The sequence below is a fragment of the Dipodomys ordii genome, unplaced genomic scaffold, assembly GCF_000151885.1.
Source record: "Dipodomys ordii isolate 6190 unplaced genomic scaffold, Dord_2.0 Scaffold9, whole genome shotgun sequence".
NCBI lineage: Eukaryota > Metazoa > Chordata > Mammalia > Rodentia > Heteromyidae > Dipodomys > Dipodomys ordii.
The window spans coordinates 5,898,587-5,911,590 of record NW_012267225.1 but is presented as its reverse complement, the minus strand read 5'-3'; the positions used below and the strand labels follow the sequence as shown (position 1 = coordinate 5,911,590).

General features: G+C 39.7%; 1 protein-coding gene across 2 annotated transcripts in view; it reads left to right on the top strand.

Moving 5' to 3' along the window:
- Positions 1-253: 253 nt before the first annotated feature.
- Positions 254-13,004, top strand: part of Wdr37 (WD repeat domain 37) — an 81,736-nt gene continuing 68,985 nt past the window's right edge. For both annotated transcript variants that reach the window (XR_001174751.1, XM_013009391.1), the window contains exon 1: positions 254-342. The gene's annotated coding sequence lies outside the window, so the exon portion shown is untranslated. The remainder of the gene's footprint in view (positions 343-13,004) is intronic.

Genomic DNA, 13,004 nt, shown 5'->3' with positions numbered 1-13,004 from the left:
CTGCGCGCTGCGCAGCCGAGTGTGCCGCTGGGGGGGGGGCGTGGGGGGAGTCGGGGCCAGGAGGGAGGGAGGAGGGCCTGGGGTCGGGGTGGTGTGGGGTGGGAGCGTGGGGGGAGTCGGGGCCGGGAGGGAGGGAGGAGGGCCTGGGGTCGGGGTGGTGTGGGATGGGGGTGTGGGGGGAGTTGGGGCCAGGAGGGAGGGAGGAGGACCTGGGGTCGGGATGGTGTGGGGCGGAGAAATGGGGAGGGTGCTCTTTCTCTCCGGAAAGCCCCGGGGAAGCTCTGGAAGTGCCCCTCAGATCCCCCAGAGAGAGGCTTGGGTCGGGGTCTACGAAGGAAGCCGGTGAACTCAGGCCTTCAACCAACCCCTGACAGTGCAGTCTCTCCTTCCTTCCCATTTGCACACTGTCACTACGAATGATCCCCCCTAATTGTAAGACAGCTCTCTGAGATAACAGCAGCAGCATCCTAATGCACCCGTTTACCAGACAAGGTCGCTTTAAGACACGTTTCTACTTGTGAGCAGACATGTCTTATGGGTCAGACAGGTTATTAGAGGATTTATCATCCCAACACCACCACGTTCCTTACGCTTGTCTGGGTTCGTTGATACTGCTTATACAGTGATCTTCCATAATGAGCGCTAATTGCTTGGGAGTTTAATTTAACTTGAAATGGTTATCCCTCAAACTCAGTGTTTTGGCTTGTGTGTTATGACCTTCAAAACATTCCAGGGATTATTTACGTCGAAGTAAACTAGATTGCACAAGACAATTATGATGTGCCTCCAGGATATATGTATATTTTCCTCTTCTCAAGAACCACTCCACCCCACTACCCTGCTTGCTGTTTTGGTTTACCTTCCTGGTTAAATTTGAGTGCTAACAATTTTTTTTTTCGGAATATGAACTCCAAACGTGAACACATTATGCTTACTCTGCTTTCATCAGATCATATTTACATATTCTCTTGTTTTGGATCCTTTTCTATTAATACTGCCCACAGGAAGCTGTGGGGCTGTGGACACTGGCCAAATGTAGTAACAGTAGTATGACCTTGGGCAAAGAACTTCCTAAGTTTCCGCTTCCCACTCTCCAAAGTCTTGTTTGTATCAGTCCCATTTTTGCCACTAGGAAGTTTATATACTTGGTGCAAGCATTCCTACAGAGTGCTGGGCACAGGGTGGGGGGTCTTAGGTGTATTTCCTTTTTCTTCTCACTCTCTTTTAGTACTTCTTTTGGAATAGCTAATAGCCTGTTATTTTGCCCTTGTCGTGAGTTAAAATCCTTGATTTTCTTAATTACCCTGCTTTGATTTCTCTAAGGAAAATATATCTCATCCTAGTTAGTTTCTTTTTTTTTAAATTTAATTTAATTTAATTTTATTTGTGAACATACTGTACAGAGGGGTTACAATTACATGGGCAGGATAATGCATACATTTCTTACCAAGTATTGCAGCCTCCTCCTTTGTTTACCCTTTACATCCCTTCCCAGCCGCCCCCTCCCCCTCCCCCCCTTAGTTTCTTCTTTTAGTGTTGGGATCTTTCAAAAAATCTTGGTGGTCCTTTATCCAATTGTCATTGGCAGAATTGATAAGCTTGTGTCCTGTGTCATTAATGACAAGATAGTTTAAGCAGTTTAATTTTGATGACAGGTTTTCTAGGTTGCATGTAGACACCATGCTGTGTTGAGCATCTGGAAAAGTATAGATTTTTTAATGCTACTTGCAAATTATATATGTATATATATATATTTAACAATTCTTTAGCCTATGATTGCTGAAAAAATTAACCATTTAAGCAACTTTTAAAAAAATTTTACACAGTACAAAATAGGAAGTAATATTTTGTATTTTTATTCAAGTAAAGTATAAATTATTTTGGTGTATTGCTTTTGACAATCATTTTGGTTATCTGTCTTTCCTATTTTGTTTTTGTTTTTTTTTGTTTTTTGTTGGTTGTAGGGCCTGAACTCGGGGCCTGGGTGCTGTCCCTCAGCTCTTCAGTTCAAGGCTAGTGCTCTACCACTTCAGCCAAGCACCACTTCCGGCTTTTTCTGCTTATGTGGTGCTGAGGAATCAAACCCAGGGCCCCATGCATGCAAGGCAAGCACTCTACCACTGAGCCACCTTCCCAGCCCTGCCTAAATTTTTCATACGTACTTAAGAAGACTCTAATTAGATAGTGACAATTTACTTGATACTGAACATAATAAAAAAGATCTTTTTGGGAAGGACAGAAGGCCTTAGCTTAACTTTCATTGATGATATTTGATATTACAGATTGGGGAAAGTGGAGGAATTATGCTTGCTAACACAAAGTATGTTTATTGATTTCACAAATTTGTTACACATTTGGTGTGTGCCTGCTCTGGTCTGGGCACAGTGCTTCTTTTTTTTTTTTTTTTTTGGGTCCGGTCATGGGGCCTGAACTCTGGGCCTGGGCGCTGTCCCTCAGCTCTTCACCTCAATGCTAGCGCTCTAGCGCTTGAGCTACAGCACCACTTCCGGGTTCTTTTTTTAACTTTGCTTATGTGGTGCTGAGGAATCGAGCCCAGGGCCTCAGGCATATAAGGCAAGCGCTCTACCACTGAGCCATCTTCCCAGCCCCTGCACAGTGCTTCTGTATCAAAGATGTGCATACATTGTTCTGTGCTTCCAATAAGTGTGTGTGTGTGTGTGTGTGTGTGTGTGTGTGTGTGTGTACAGGGCACCATATAGTAAGGACAAATGAGTTTAGGACAAATCAGAGTTCAGAAATAAATATTCCCTATTAAAGCTCATTTACATAGCCTATGTAATGTGGTGATCTGTATGAATGTTTTGTGTTTTGTTTTTGTTTTGGGTCCGGTTGCCGGGCCTGAACTCTGGGCCTGGGCGCTGTCCCTCAGCTCTTCAGCTCAAGGCGCTATAGCGCTCTACCACTTGAGCCACAGCGCCACTTCCGGCTTTTTTCTTTTTGCTTATGTGGAGGAATTGAACCCAGGGCCTCAGGCATGCAAGGCAAGCGCTCTACCACTGAGCCACCTTCCCAGTCCTGTATGAATATTTTGAAGGAATTTTATATATACATATTTTTTGTTGGTCGTGGGGCTTGGGTGCCTTGTGCCCTTCAGCTCAAGGTGAGCGCTCTACCGCTTGAACCACAGTGCTACTTCTGGTTTTCTAGTGGTTTAGTGGAAATAAGAGTCTTATGGACTTTTCCTGCCCGGGTTGGCTTTGAACCATGATTCTCAGATCTCAGCCTCCTGAGTAGTTAGGATTACAGGCATGATTCATTGGCGCCCGTCAGGAAAATAATTATTTTTTTGTTTTTGGGTCCGGTCGTGGAGCCTGAACTCTGGGCCTCGACGCTGTCCCTCAGCTCTTCAACTCAAGGCTAGTGCTCTACCACTTGAGCCACAGTGCCACTTCCGGGTTCTTTTTTTCTTTTTGCTTATGTGGTGCTGAGGAATTGAACCCAGGGCCTCAGGCATGCAAGGCAAGTGCTCTACCACTGAGCCACCTTCCCAGCCCCGAAAATAATTATTTTTACAATTTGCTTTTTATCTTGTGTTTAGATGGAATAGTATATACTAAAGTACCTTATTAAAAAAGATAATTCAGTTGTGTGTTAATAGCTCATGCCTATAATCTTGGCTACTCAGGATTTTAGTTTCAGGCCAGCCTCAGCAGAAAAATTCAGTAGATTCCATTTCCAAAATAACCAGCAAAATGTATAGCAAGAAGCATGGCTCAAATGGAAGAGTGCCAGCCTAGCAGGTTCAAGGCCCTGAGTTCAAACCCCAGTACTGGGAAAAAAAAAACCAAACCACCTTTTCATGCTAGGTAAGTTGTCTTCCATTGAGCTATATTACCAGGCCCAGCTTTTTTTTTTTTTTTAATAAAATGATTTTTTTGTTATAGTTCTGCGATTAACTTAAAAAGTGTTTAATCTGTTTATCAGACTGTTAATTGTGTTTGGGAAATGTATTTGGAAATGATTTTGTGAGGATTATTTTTAAGCCTCAAGTAACCCTTGTAGATTTTTAACCTCAGGTAGACTTGCCCACCATTGATTCTATCTTAGATTTGTGGTACATCATTTTAAATTACAAATACCTGCAACCTTATTGATCCTCTTTCTGTGATCCTTATATAAGAAGCATAAATTTGTTACTAAATCAAACACATAGTTGTATGTGTTTTTTGTTTTGCTACTATGGTCACAGGAGCTGAAATAAAGACAATAATGCCTGTAAACCTTAGGGTATTCTAGTTCTTTGCCACAGCCTTATCTATGGGGGATCTGGTGGGAAAGGAAGGAAATGTTGATAGGACCAGTGCAGACTGCTGGGGAAAAGGTGGCAGATAGGAATTCTGGACAAAAGTAAAATTAGAAAAAAGTTGCAGGAAAAAGTTACAAAGTGAAAGCTTAATGACAGAAAAAGGAAACAGGTGAACAAAACAGGAGAAGATTACAGAACTAATTTTGGAAGAGTATTGGTCGGTGGACAAAAGCTGAGGAAATTATAGGAAGAGGGAGAACTTCAGCAGTCACATTTAAATGATAAGAAAACAGTGCATGGAATAGACATGTAACCCATGTTTGAGACACAACTTTGGTGGAGTTTAGAAAGCTACTCAATGATAAAATCACCCCATTTGTGAAAAGTCTCTATTTGGTGCTAGATTTTCAGGGTGTTATTGAAATGCATATACACCACTGGAAATAAGATAGTAGACAAAAACGGCTTTTGTGAAATGACAAAAAAATTCATAGGATATTGGGTGGTTTGTGCGGGTGAAGTCGGGTTTAAATTAAAGCCCAGTAGAAAGCAGAATAGGGGTGCTTATTTCCTAGGGAAAATGCAGGGGCTGGAAAATTATACTTCAAAGTAAGTGGTCTAAACCCCACAACTCTTGAGGTGAGGGGATGTTGGTATTGGAGATATTTGCAGTTTTTGTAAGCAGTTTGTAGAATATTCAGGGTGCCTTAACCATCTAATTTATACTTGTCAGATGTTTCTACAGATGAAATTACTTTTTCTTTCTGGTTTATGGTTTTTGTGCTGGAACTGGGATTTGAACTTTGGGCCTTGTGCGATTGCTCAAGTTTTTCCACTTGTAGTTGGTGCTCTAACCACTTGAATCATCAAATCCTAACTGATAACATTCATAGAAGGGAAATACTTTATGATTTTTATTTGCTTAAGTTAAATATCTGAAGATATTTTTGTGTAAGGTCATGCTAGGACCGCTTTGTGGGCTTTTGATATATATATATTTTCTTCTTGATAAAATATAGTTCTTGAGTTCACCAGGCTTCTCCTGAATGCTGGGATTATAGGCATATATATTTGGCTTGCAAAATATACATAAGCTTCGAGTTAACTGCATGTTTTTAATGTGGTAAAGCCAGACCTTACAGTTTGAGAAACAGATTATTAGTTTTATACCTATACAGAAATAGAGTTAAACATATAGAAATAAACATAATTTTCTCTATTCCTCCCTTTAAGGATAGCTAAAATCAATGAACATTATATATAAAACTGAAAGGCAAAAAGAGATTGCCTAAGTACTTTGGGACCTGAGAAATGACACAAAGCTTAGTTCTCAACTTTTTTCTTGCATTATAAGTCTGTAATTTTTTTTTTTTGCTGGAGAAATTTAACAAATGAGGGACCTCTAATAGCCCAGACCAAAAGATCTAACCAAAAGATTAAGAAAGGGACTGCCTACAAGATAGGAGGTGTTTAGACAAGAGCCTTAATCTAGCCAAGTCCAGAAACCATATTCAAATGGAGTATAAGTAGCCAACAAATGTGAAAAAAGTTCAACATCTGTAACCATCGGGAAAATGCAATCCAAAACTGTCCTGAGATTGCGCCTCACTCTACTCAGAATCTTAGTCATCAACAAAACAGCTGGTGAGGATGCAAGGACAGTGCTGGTGGGGATGTAAATCGTTCAGCCACTGTGGACATCAGTGTGGAGGCTCCTCAAATAAAAACCTAGCTTCGATGTGATCCAGGTGTCATCAAAATGCTTCACTGAACATTTACTAGTCCTTGAAACAAAGAACAGTATTGTGAAGAGAATATAGATTGTAGCAAACATAGGCAGTTTACAAGTGAACAGTGCAGTGAATGAAATTCAGCAGATAATTCAGCAAAATGGAGAAGACAGAAAAGAATCAGTGGACTTAGAGAGAACAATAGAGTTGATCCTTTATTACTGTACAGAAAACAGACTAGAAAAAAAAATGAGTAGAACCTCACACCTCTAGGACAGATCTATTATTTGTGTCATTAAGCGTTCCAGAGGTAAAGGAGTGGTGGGAGTATTTGAAGAAACGATAGCTGGATTTCTTTCAACATGGCAAGTCATAAACTTACCATTCCTGAAGCTGAGTCTATGCGTCCACAGACAGGGTAAACATGAAGATGTTAGAATACATCGTAGGTCAACTTGTGAAAACTAGAGACCAAAAGAGTTGTCAGAAGAGCTGGGAAGGTAGCTTGGTGGTAGAGTACTTGCCTTGCATGCATGAGGCCCTGGGTTCTATTCCTCAGCACCACATAAGCAGAAAAAAACGGGAAGTGGTGCTGTGGCTCAAGTGGTAGAGCTCTAGCCTTGAGCTGAAGAGCTGAGGGACAGTGCCCAGGCCCAGAATTCAGGCCCCAGACCTGAGAGGGGTGAGGAAGAGAGTTTTCAGAGAATACTACTTTATCTGTGATAGGAATGCAATTTGGGTGAATGTAGATTTCTCAGAAACGGTATTAAGCAGAAGAAATGACATACTGTCAGGTACTGAAGGAAAAGGATCATTAGTTCAGAATTGTAGGCCAGGTGAGCTGTCTTCCTGTCATCTGACTCCAGCAGCCCTGCCCTAATGTAGCAGGTAAAGGGAGTGCTGGAAGCACAACGCAACTGTTAAGAGCAATGTGGACATGATAGTAAAGAACAAGTCACAGAAAACAATATTACTGGTAAATTTGGTACATGTACACTTCTCTGACTCTTCTCTCCCCTTCTCTCCTCCCTCTTTTTGTGCTAGGATTAGAGCTTAAGCTCAGGGCCTAGGTATTGGTCTCTGAGTTTTTGTGCTCAAGGCTATTGCTCTACTGCTTGATCTACAGCTCTGTTTATGGCTTTTTGAGGTGATGAATTGGCTATTAAGAGTCTCACAGACTTTTCCTGCTTGGGCTGACTTTGAACTACTAGCCTCATATTTCAGCCTCCTGAGTAGCTAGGATTATAGGCATGAGCCAGTGCCACCCAGCTGAAGGAATATTCTAAGTAATATGTTATCAGTGGGGATAGTCAGAAGGATTTACATGAACTGGTAAAATGTGGATAAATCACTAAACTGATAATTTGTGAATTCATAATGTAAAACATAGAGCAGCCACTCCATTAAGTTATTTATGCAGGGATAAGCTCAGAAACTATTATAGATTAATCCAAGTAAAATGCAAAACCATCTTTACATAATCTATAAAAAAGCAGGGGAACAAAAATAACAGTACAGGAGAGGGAAGAGAGAGGGTTGGAATGGAGTGAAAAAAATGAGAACGAATCACCCTCATTTGATATATAGTTGGGACCAGTATTTGAAAATCAGCATTGTAATATACTGTGTTAACAAATCAAAAAAATAAAATCTCAGAAATAATTAACATATACTAAAACAAAAAGGGATGACAGGAATGTAACACAGGTCCTGTTGATGTGGGCACTAGAGGGAAAGAGAATAGAAAGAGCAAATACAGTCAAAGGATTACACATATAAAAATGAAACGAAGTTGAAATTGATTTGAGAAGCAGGTGGAAGGATGAAGGAAGTGATGGGATCAGTCCGATCAGGGTACAAAGCACACATATACATTTTGCATATATGTACATGCCAAAATGAAATCCCCTTAGATGATGAATTGATGCATAAAAAATGGAAAATTGCCCCAATAAAGAATAGTGAAAATGAGAAAACACAAAAGACTTAAGTAAACTACAATGAAAACCAATGAAAACTCTTTTAGTACTATCCTCAGGTTTGAAGTCTGAACATACTAAAGATTTTGTACAGATTTACAAAATTACTATTAAAATTCCAGCAAGAATTTTGGAGATAGAGAAAACAATTTTCTAAAATTTAAAGGAAAAAATTTAAGACCTAGAATAGGCAAAACAAATTGGAGACTTAACTGATAGGAACCATTGTAACAGCTTTCAAAACAATGGTTGGAGGAATAGATACATAGATTAGCGGAATAGAATACAGAACTAATGTAACTACTTATGGCTTTATTCTGAATTAAAAAAATGATATACACATATCAGAAATACCATGGGCAGGGCTGGGAAGGTGGCTCATTGGTAGAGTGCTTGCCTTACATGCCTGAGGCCCTGGGTTCGATTCCTCAGCACCACATAAACAGAAGGAAAGAAAAAGCCTGAAGTAGCACTGTGGCTCAATTTGTAGAACACTAGCCTTGAACTGAAGAGCTGAGGGACAGTGCCCAGGCCCAGAGTTCAGGCCCCACAACCGGCCAAAAAAAAAAAAAAAAAAGACCATGGTCAAATCTCTGGTACAATTAATTTATACTAAAACCAAAAAAAGAAAGGAAAGTAAAAGACTGTTGGCGGGAGGAGAGTATTAGTGGAAGGTGATAGGCTATAGAAGAGGATGAGTGAGGCTCAGTTCAGAAAACCAAGAATTATTTTATTTGTATGTATGGAAATAGAACAATAAAACCTGATGATTATTTGAGGAAGGGACAAGGGGGAAGGAGGTAAGTGACAGGGAAGGTAACTGATGAGGATATATTGTGTGCATGTATGGAAATTCCACAACAAAGTACCTCTTGTACTATTAATGTATGCTAATAAAAATAAATTTCATATCATGTGAATTTCATCTGGGGAAGCACATATAGGGTAGGTAATCTTTTCAACAAATGTTGAAATAATTGGGTATCAGAGCCAAAAAAAAAAAAAGATACCATGTCAGTCTATCAACACCAAATGGCTCATAAATTATGATTTAAAGCCCCAAACTATAAAATTTGTAGAGGACAGGGCAAGTTTTTGAACTAATGAAAACTTCTCAGACATAACTTCCAAAGTATGATCTACAAAAAGAAGTTTAGCTTTGTGAGTAGTCAGCTAGGATGAAGAAGCAGTTAGGAGAAAAGATTTATAACCCATACATGTTGGAGATAATTGCTTAGTAATTCATACTGTAGACTATAGGAAAAACTCTCAACTTCTACCAGATAATAAGTAAAAGACAATGAAGAGATATCTTGCTGCAGAGGATATCTGTATGGCAAAAATCTCAGAAAACTTCGTGGCTACTAAACACTGGAAAATAAAAAGAAGCATACCAAGAAGGGTGCTCCATTCCCATAGGAACAGTGAAGCCGACAATGGTGACAATACTGGGTGCTGGGAAGAAGGTGGCAAACTAAGTTTCCCAGGATGGTTAATACTCTGGATTACAGTTTGACAGTTTCTTTTAAAAGCAAACTCAAAGCTGAAACAGGTGGATGGTGAGCTGGAGGCAGGCGTGGGCTATGTGCTGAAGGCCCCTCTTTGGTGAATTGATAAGGTCCGACCCAGAGAATGCAGAACCCAGGGTTCTCAGTGCTCATGGTCTAGGAAATGGCCAGGATAAGCAAATTTATGGTAGAGTACCTGCCTAGTAAGTGTTGAGTTCAAACCCCAGTCCCGTTAGAGGAGGTGGTGTGGGGGAAAGAGATGGTGCAGCCTAGGGCTGGTTGTAGGAGTTGCTGGGGAGAGTGCGGAATGACTGCTAGTGGTAATGGAGTTTCCTTTTGGAGTTGAGAGATACTTGAAAAGCTGAGGTGTTCAATCACACAATTCCCCAATGTACTGAAAGTCATTGGTGTATAAATCATATGTAACTAAACTTGTTCAAAAGTGAAACATGTTTATTGTATGACTCTTGAACTTTTCACTCAAAAGGAGTGAAAAGTTCTATTGATACAAAACCTGTATATTATTGTTTGTATCAGCCTTACTTATAATGGAAATTATATATATATATATATATATATATATATATGTATGTATGTATAACAGTAGGTGAATGGCTATCCAAACGTGTGGTTAAACATACTTGCCATGGATACAACCTATCATTAAATGGAAGTAATTATTGATATATACCACAGATTGGATTGATTTTTACCAGTAAGTTGAATGGAAAAAAAAATCTCTAAAGGACACATACTCTGTGATCTCACTTATGTAGCATTCTCAAAGTGACAAAATTGATCACAGTATACAAATTAATGTGTAAGAGGTTAGATGCATAGTGTGGAGGGATGTGGTGTAGCCTGAGTGTAATCTTTTTACTCCTAGCTTTGTGCTTGGTAGGCAGGTGCCCTACCAAGTGTCATCCTTTTGCCTTTAAATTTTAAGGTAGGATCTGGTGTTTTTTTTTTTTTTCCACCCCCTGATCTAGTCTTGGACTGTAGGTGTGAACCACTATGCTCAACTTGTTTTTGAAATAGAATCTAACTTTTTGGCTTGGACTGTTCTAGACCATGACCTCCTTGGTAGCTGAAATTATGGGCATGAGGTTGTATGCTCATACAGAGTATCTTTTGAGGAGTGGGGTGAAGTGCTGAACTGCTTGTTCTTTTTCTTTTTTTTTTTTCTGGTCTTGAGCCCCTGAGCTCTATCTGTGAACCTTGCCACAGTGCCACTTCTGGCTATTTATGTGGTATTGAGGATTGGAACCCAGGGCTTCTTCATATATGCTAGGAAAGCACTCTAACATTAAGCCACATTCCCAGCTCCATGTACTGCTATTTAAACTCAGCCTTTCACTTGCTAGGCATTTGTTTTATTTGAGCCTCACCCCCAACCAAAGTTCTGTATCTTGCTTATGGTAGTATTTGTAGACGTTTAATGTTTGTAACAAGGTTATGGCTCTTTAAACACATTGAACCAAATTGATCAACAAATTGATCGACAAATTGCCTTGTCATGTAACTGTTGGGGAAATACTAAACTCTACAGTTTTCATAACTTCCTGTGAACGAACAATTATTTCAAAATGATAAGAAAGTGGATCCTGTTTTTGGGAGTAAAGTGGAGACTTAATTAACACAGATGTTTTGGTTGAGATTTATTTAAAGTTTTATGAATAAATTAAAGCTTGAAGCTTTTGTGTTAGACTGGGGTTTTAAAATTTTAGTAAGCTTTATTTACATAGGAGAGCTCTAAGTAGTGTTTAATAAAAAAGGAAACCAAAGTAGTTAAACTGTATGCACACACATTCATATAGTAAGGATAAAGGGCTGGAGGCATGGTTCAGCGGTGGAGCACTTACTTGCCTAGTGAGTGCTAGAGTTCTTTTTTTGGTTGTTGTTGTTGGTCGTGGGACTTGACCTCTAGGCCTGGTTGCTGTCCTTCAGCCCTTAAGCTCAAGGCTGGTGCTCTACCATTTGAGCCACAGGTCCACTTCTGGTTTTCTGGGGGTTAATTGGAGATGAGAGTCTCATGGACTTTCCTGCTGGCTCTGGCTTTGAACCGTGATCCTCAGATCTCAGTTTACTGAGTAGCTAGGATTACTGGCGTGAGCCACTGGTGCCAGGCTGTGTGTGCTAGTTGTAAGCCCCAGGATAGACAAAAATGTTTTAAAAAAAGTAAAGAAGTTTTTGTAATTTAAAGTCAAATTAACTGATTTTTATTTTAATCACACTAATAATGTAAATGAATTTTTGTAAGTGATAAATTTTCAGCCTTGATATTTAGGATTCCAATTGAAATGCCAGTTTAATAAACTAAATGAGAAAGAGTTTGTTGTTATTGTTGTGTTTTTTTGTTTGTTTGTTTTTGGTCAGTCGTGGGGCCTGAACTTTTGGGCCTGGGCACTGTCCCGCAGCCAGCTCTTAAGCTCAAGGCTAGCATTCTACCACTTGAACCACTTCCAGCTTTTTTCTGCTTATGTGGTGCTGAGGAATCAAACCCAGGGCCTCATGTATGCGAGGCAAGCACTCTACCATTGAGCCAACTTCCCAGCACTGTTGAATATTTTGCAACAGGATCTTCTGGTGTAGTTTAGGTGTTAGGATTGTTAAGCCAGTAATTTGCTATTTGTCAGCAGGTAGTAAGAGTCAGAGGAGTCAGGAAGGATGGCCACCGCAAACAAGTCTTGTCTTGGGTGCTCTCCTCACAGTTGTAGTTGCCTGCTGGGAATGTAGATGTCGATAGAGCCCTTAGGATTATTGTAAAAGTTGGCGGATTTCCCCATCAAGTCAATAGGGTCCCCCTAGTGTTGGGACAGAGGCAGTTTTCCTTTCCAAATCAAATCAAGATGACTTGGGGCACACTGGTTCTCAGTGGTTATGTCTGTGTCCTTGGGTTGGGCAGGGCTTGGGGTTGTGTTGCAGGAAAGTCCCATGCTTCTAATAATTTATGTAAACTGACGTAGGATTGTGTTCAGACATGTTCACAAGTAATAGCAAAAAATAAGTAGGAAATGTTAAAAACAGGCTATTACTGTCTAGTTGAAGGACAATAGAATGTGATGTGTAAACATACTGCTTAGCTTAGGATGTGCTACCATGGTGATAGACTTACATTAGTAGGAGAGAGAAAGGGTAGTAACAGAAAATGCCCGAAGCAGGTAAATCATAATGACTAAATTATTCAGAGATTTGAGTAAATTAATCCCATGTGACTATAGTCTGAATTGAGATATGCTGTCAATATTAAATACTGAATTTTGAAGAGATAATCATAAAATAAATGTGCTAGTAGTATTTTTCATATTGACTAAAATACTTTAGATATGTTGGGTTAAATAAATCATTAAAAATAAATTCACATAATTTTACTTTAAAAATTTTGGAAAATTAAAAATTACACATATATCTTTTCTGCTGTTTCATTATAGAATTTACTGTAGAATGTGCAATTAAAATTGGTTACCTATGGGGAGTAGACAGAGCCTGGGGGAGGCTGAGGTAGGGGACAGTTTTTTTT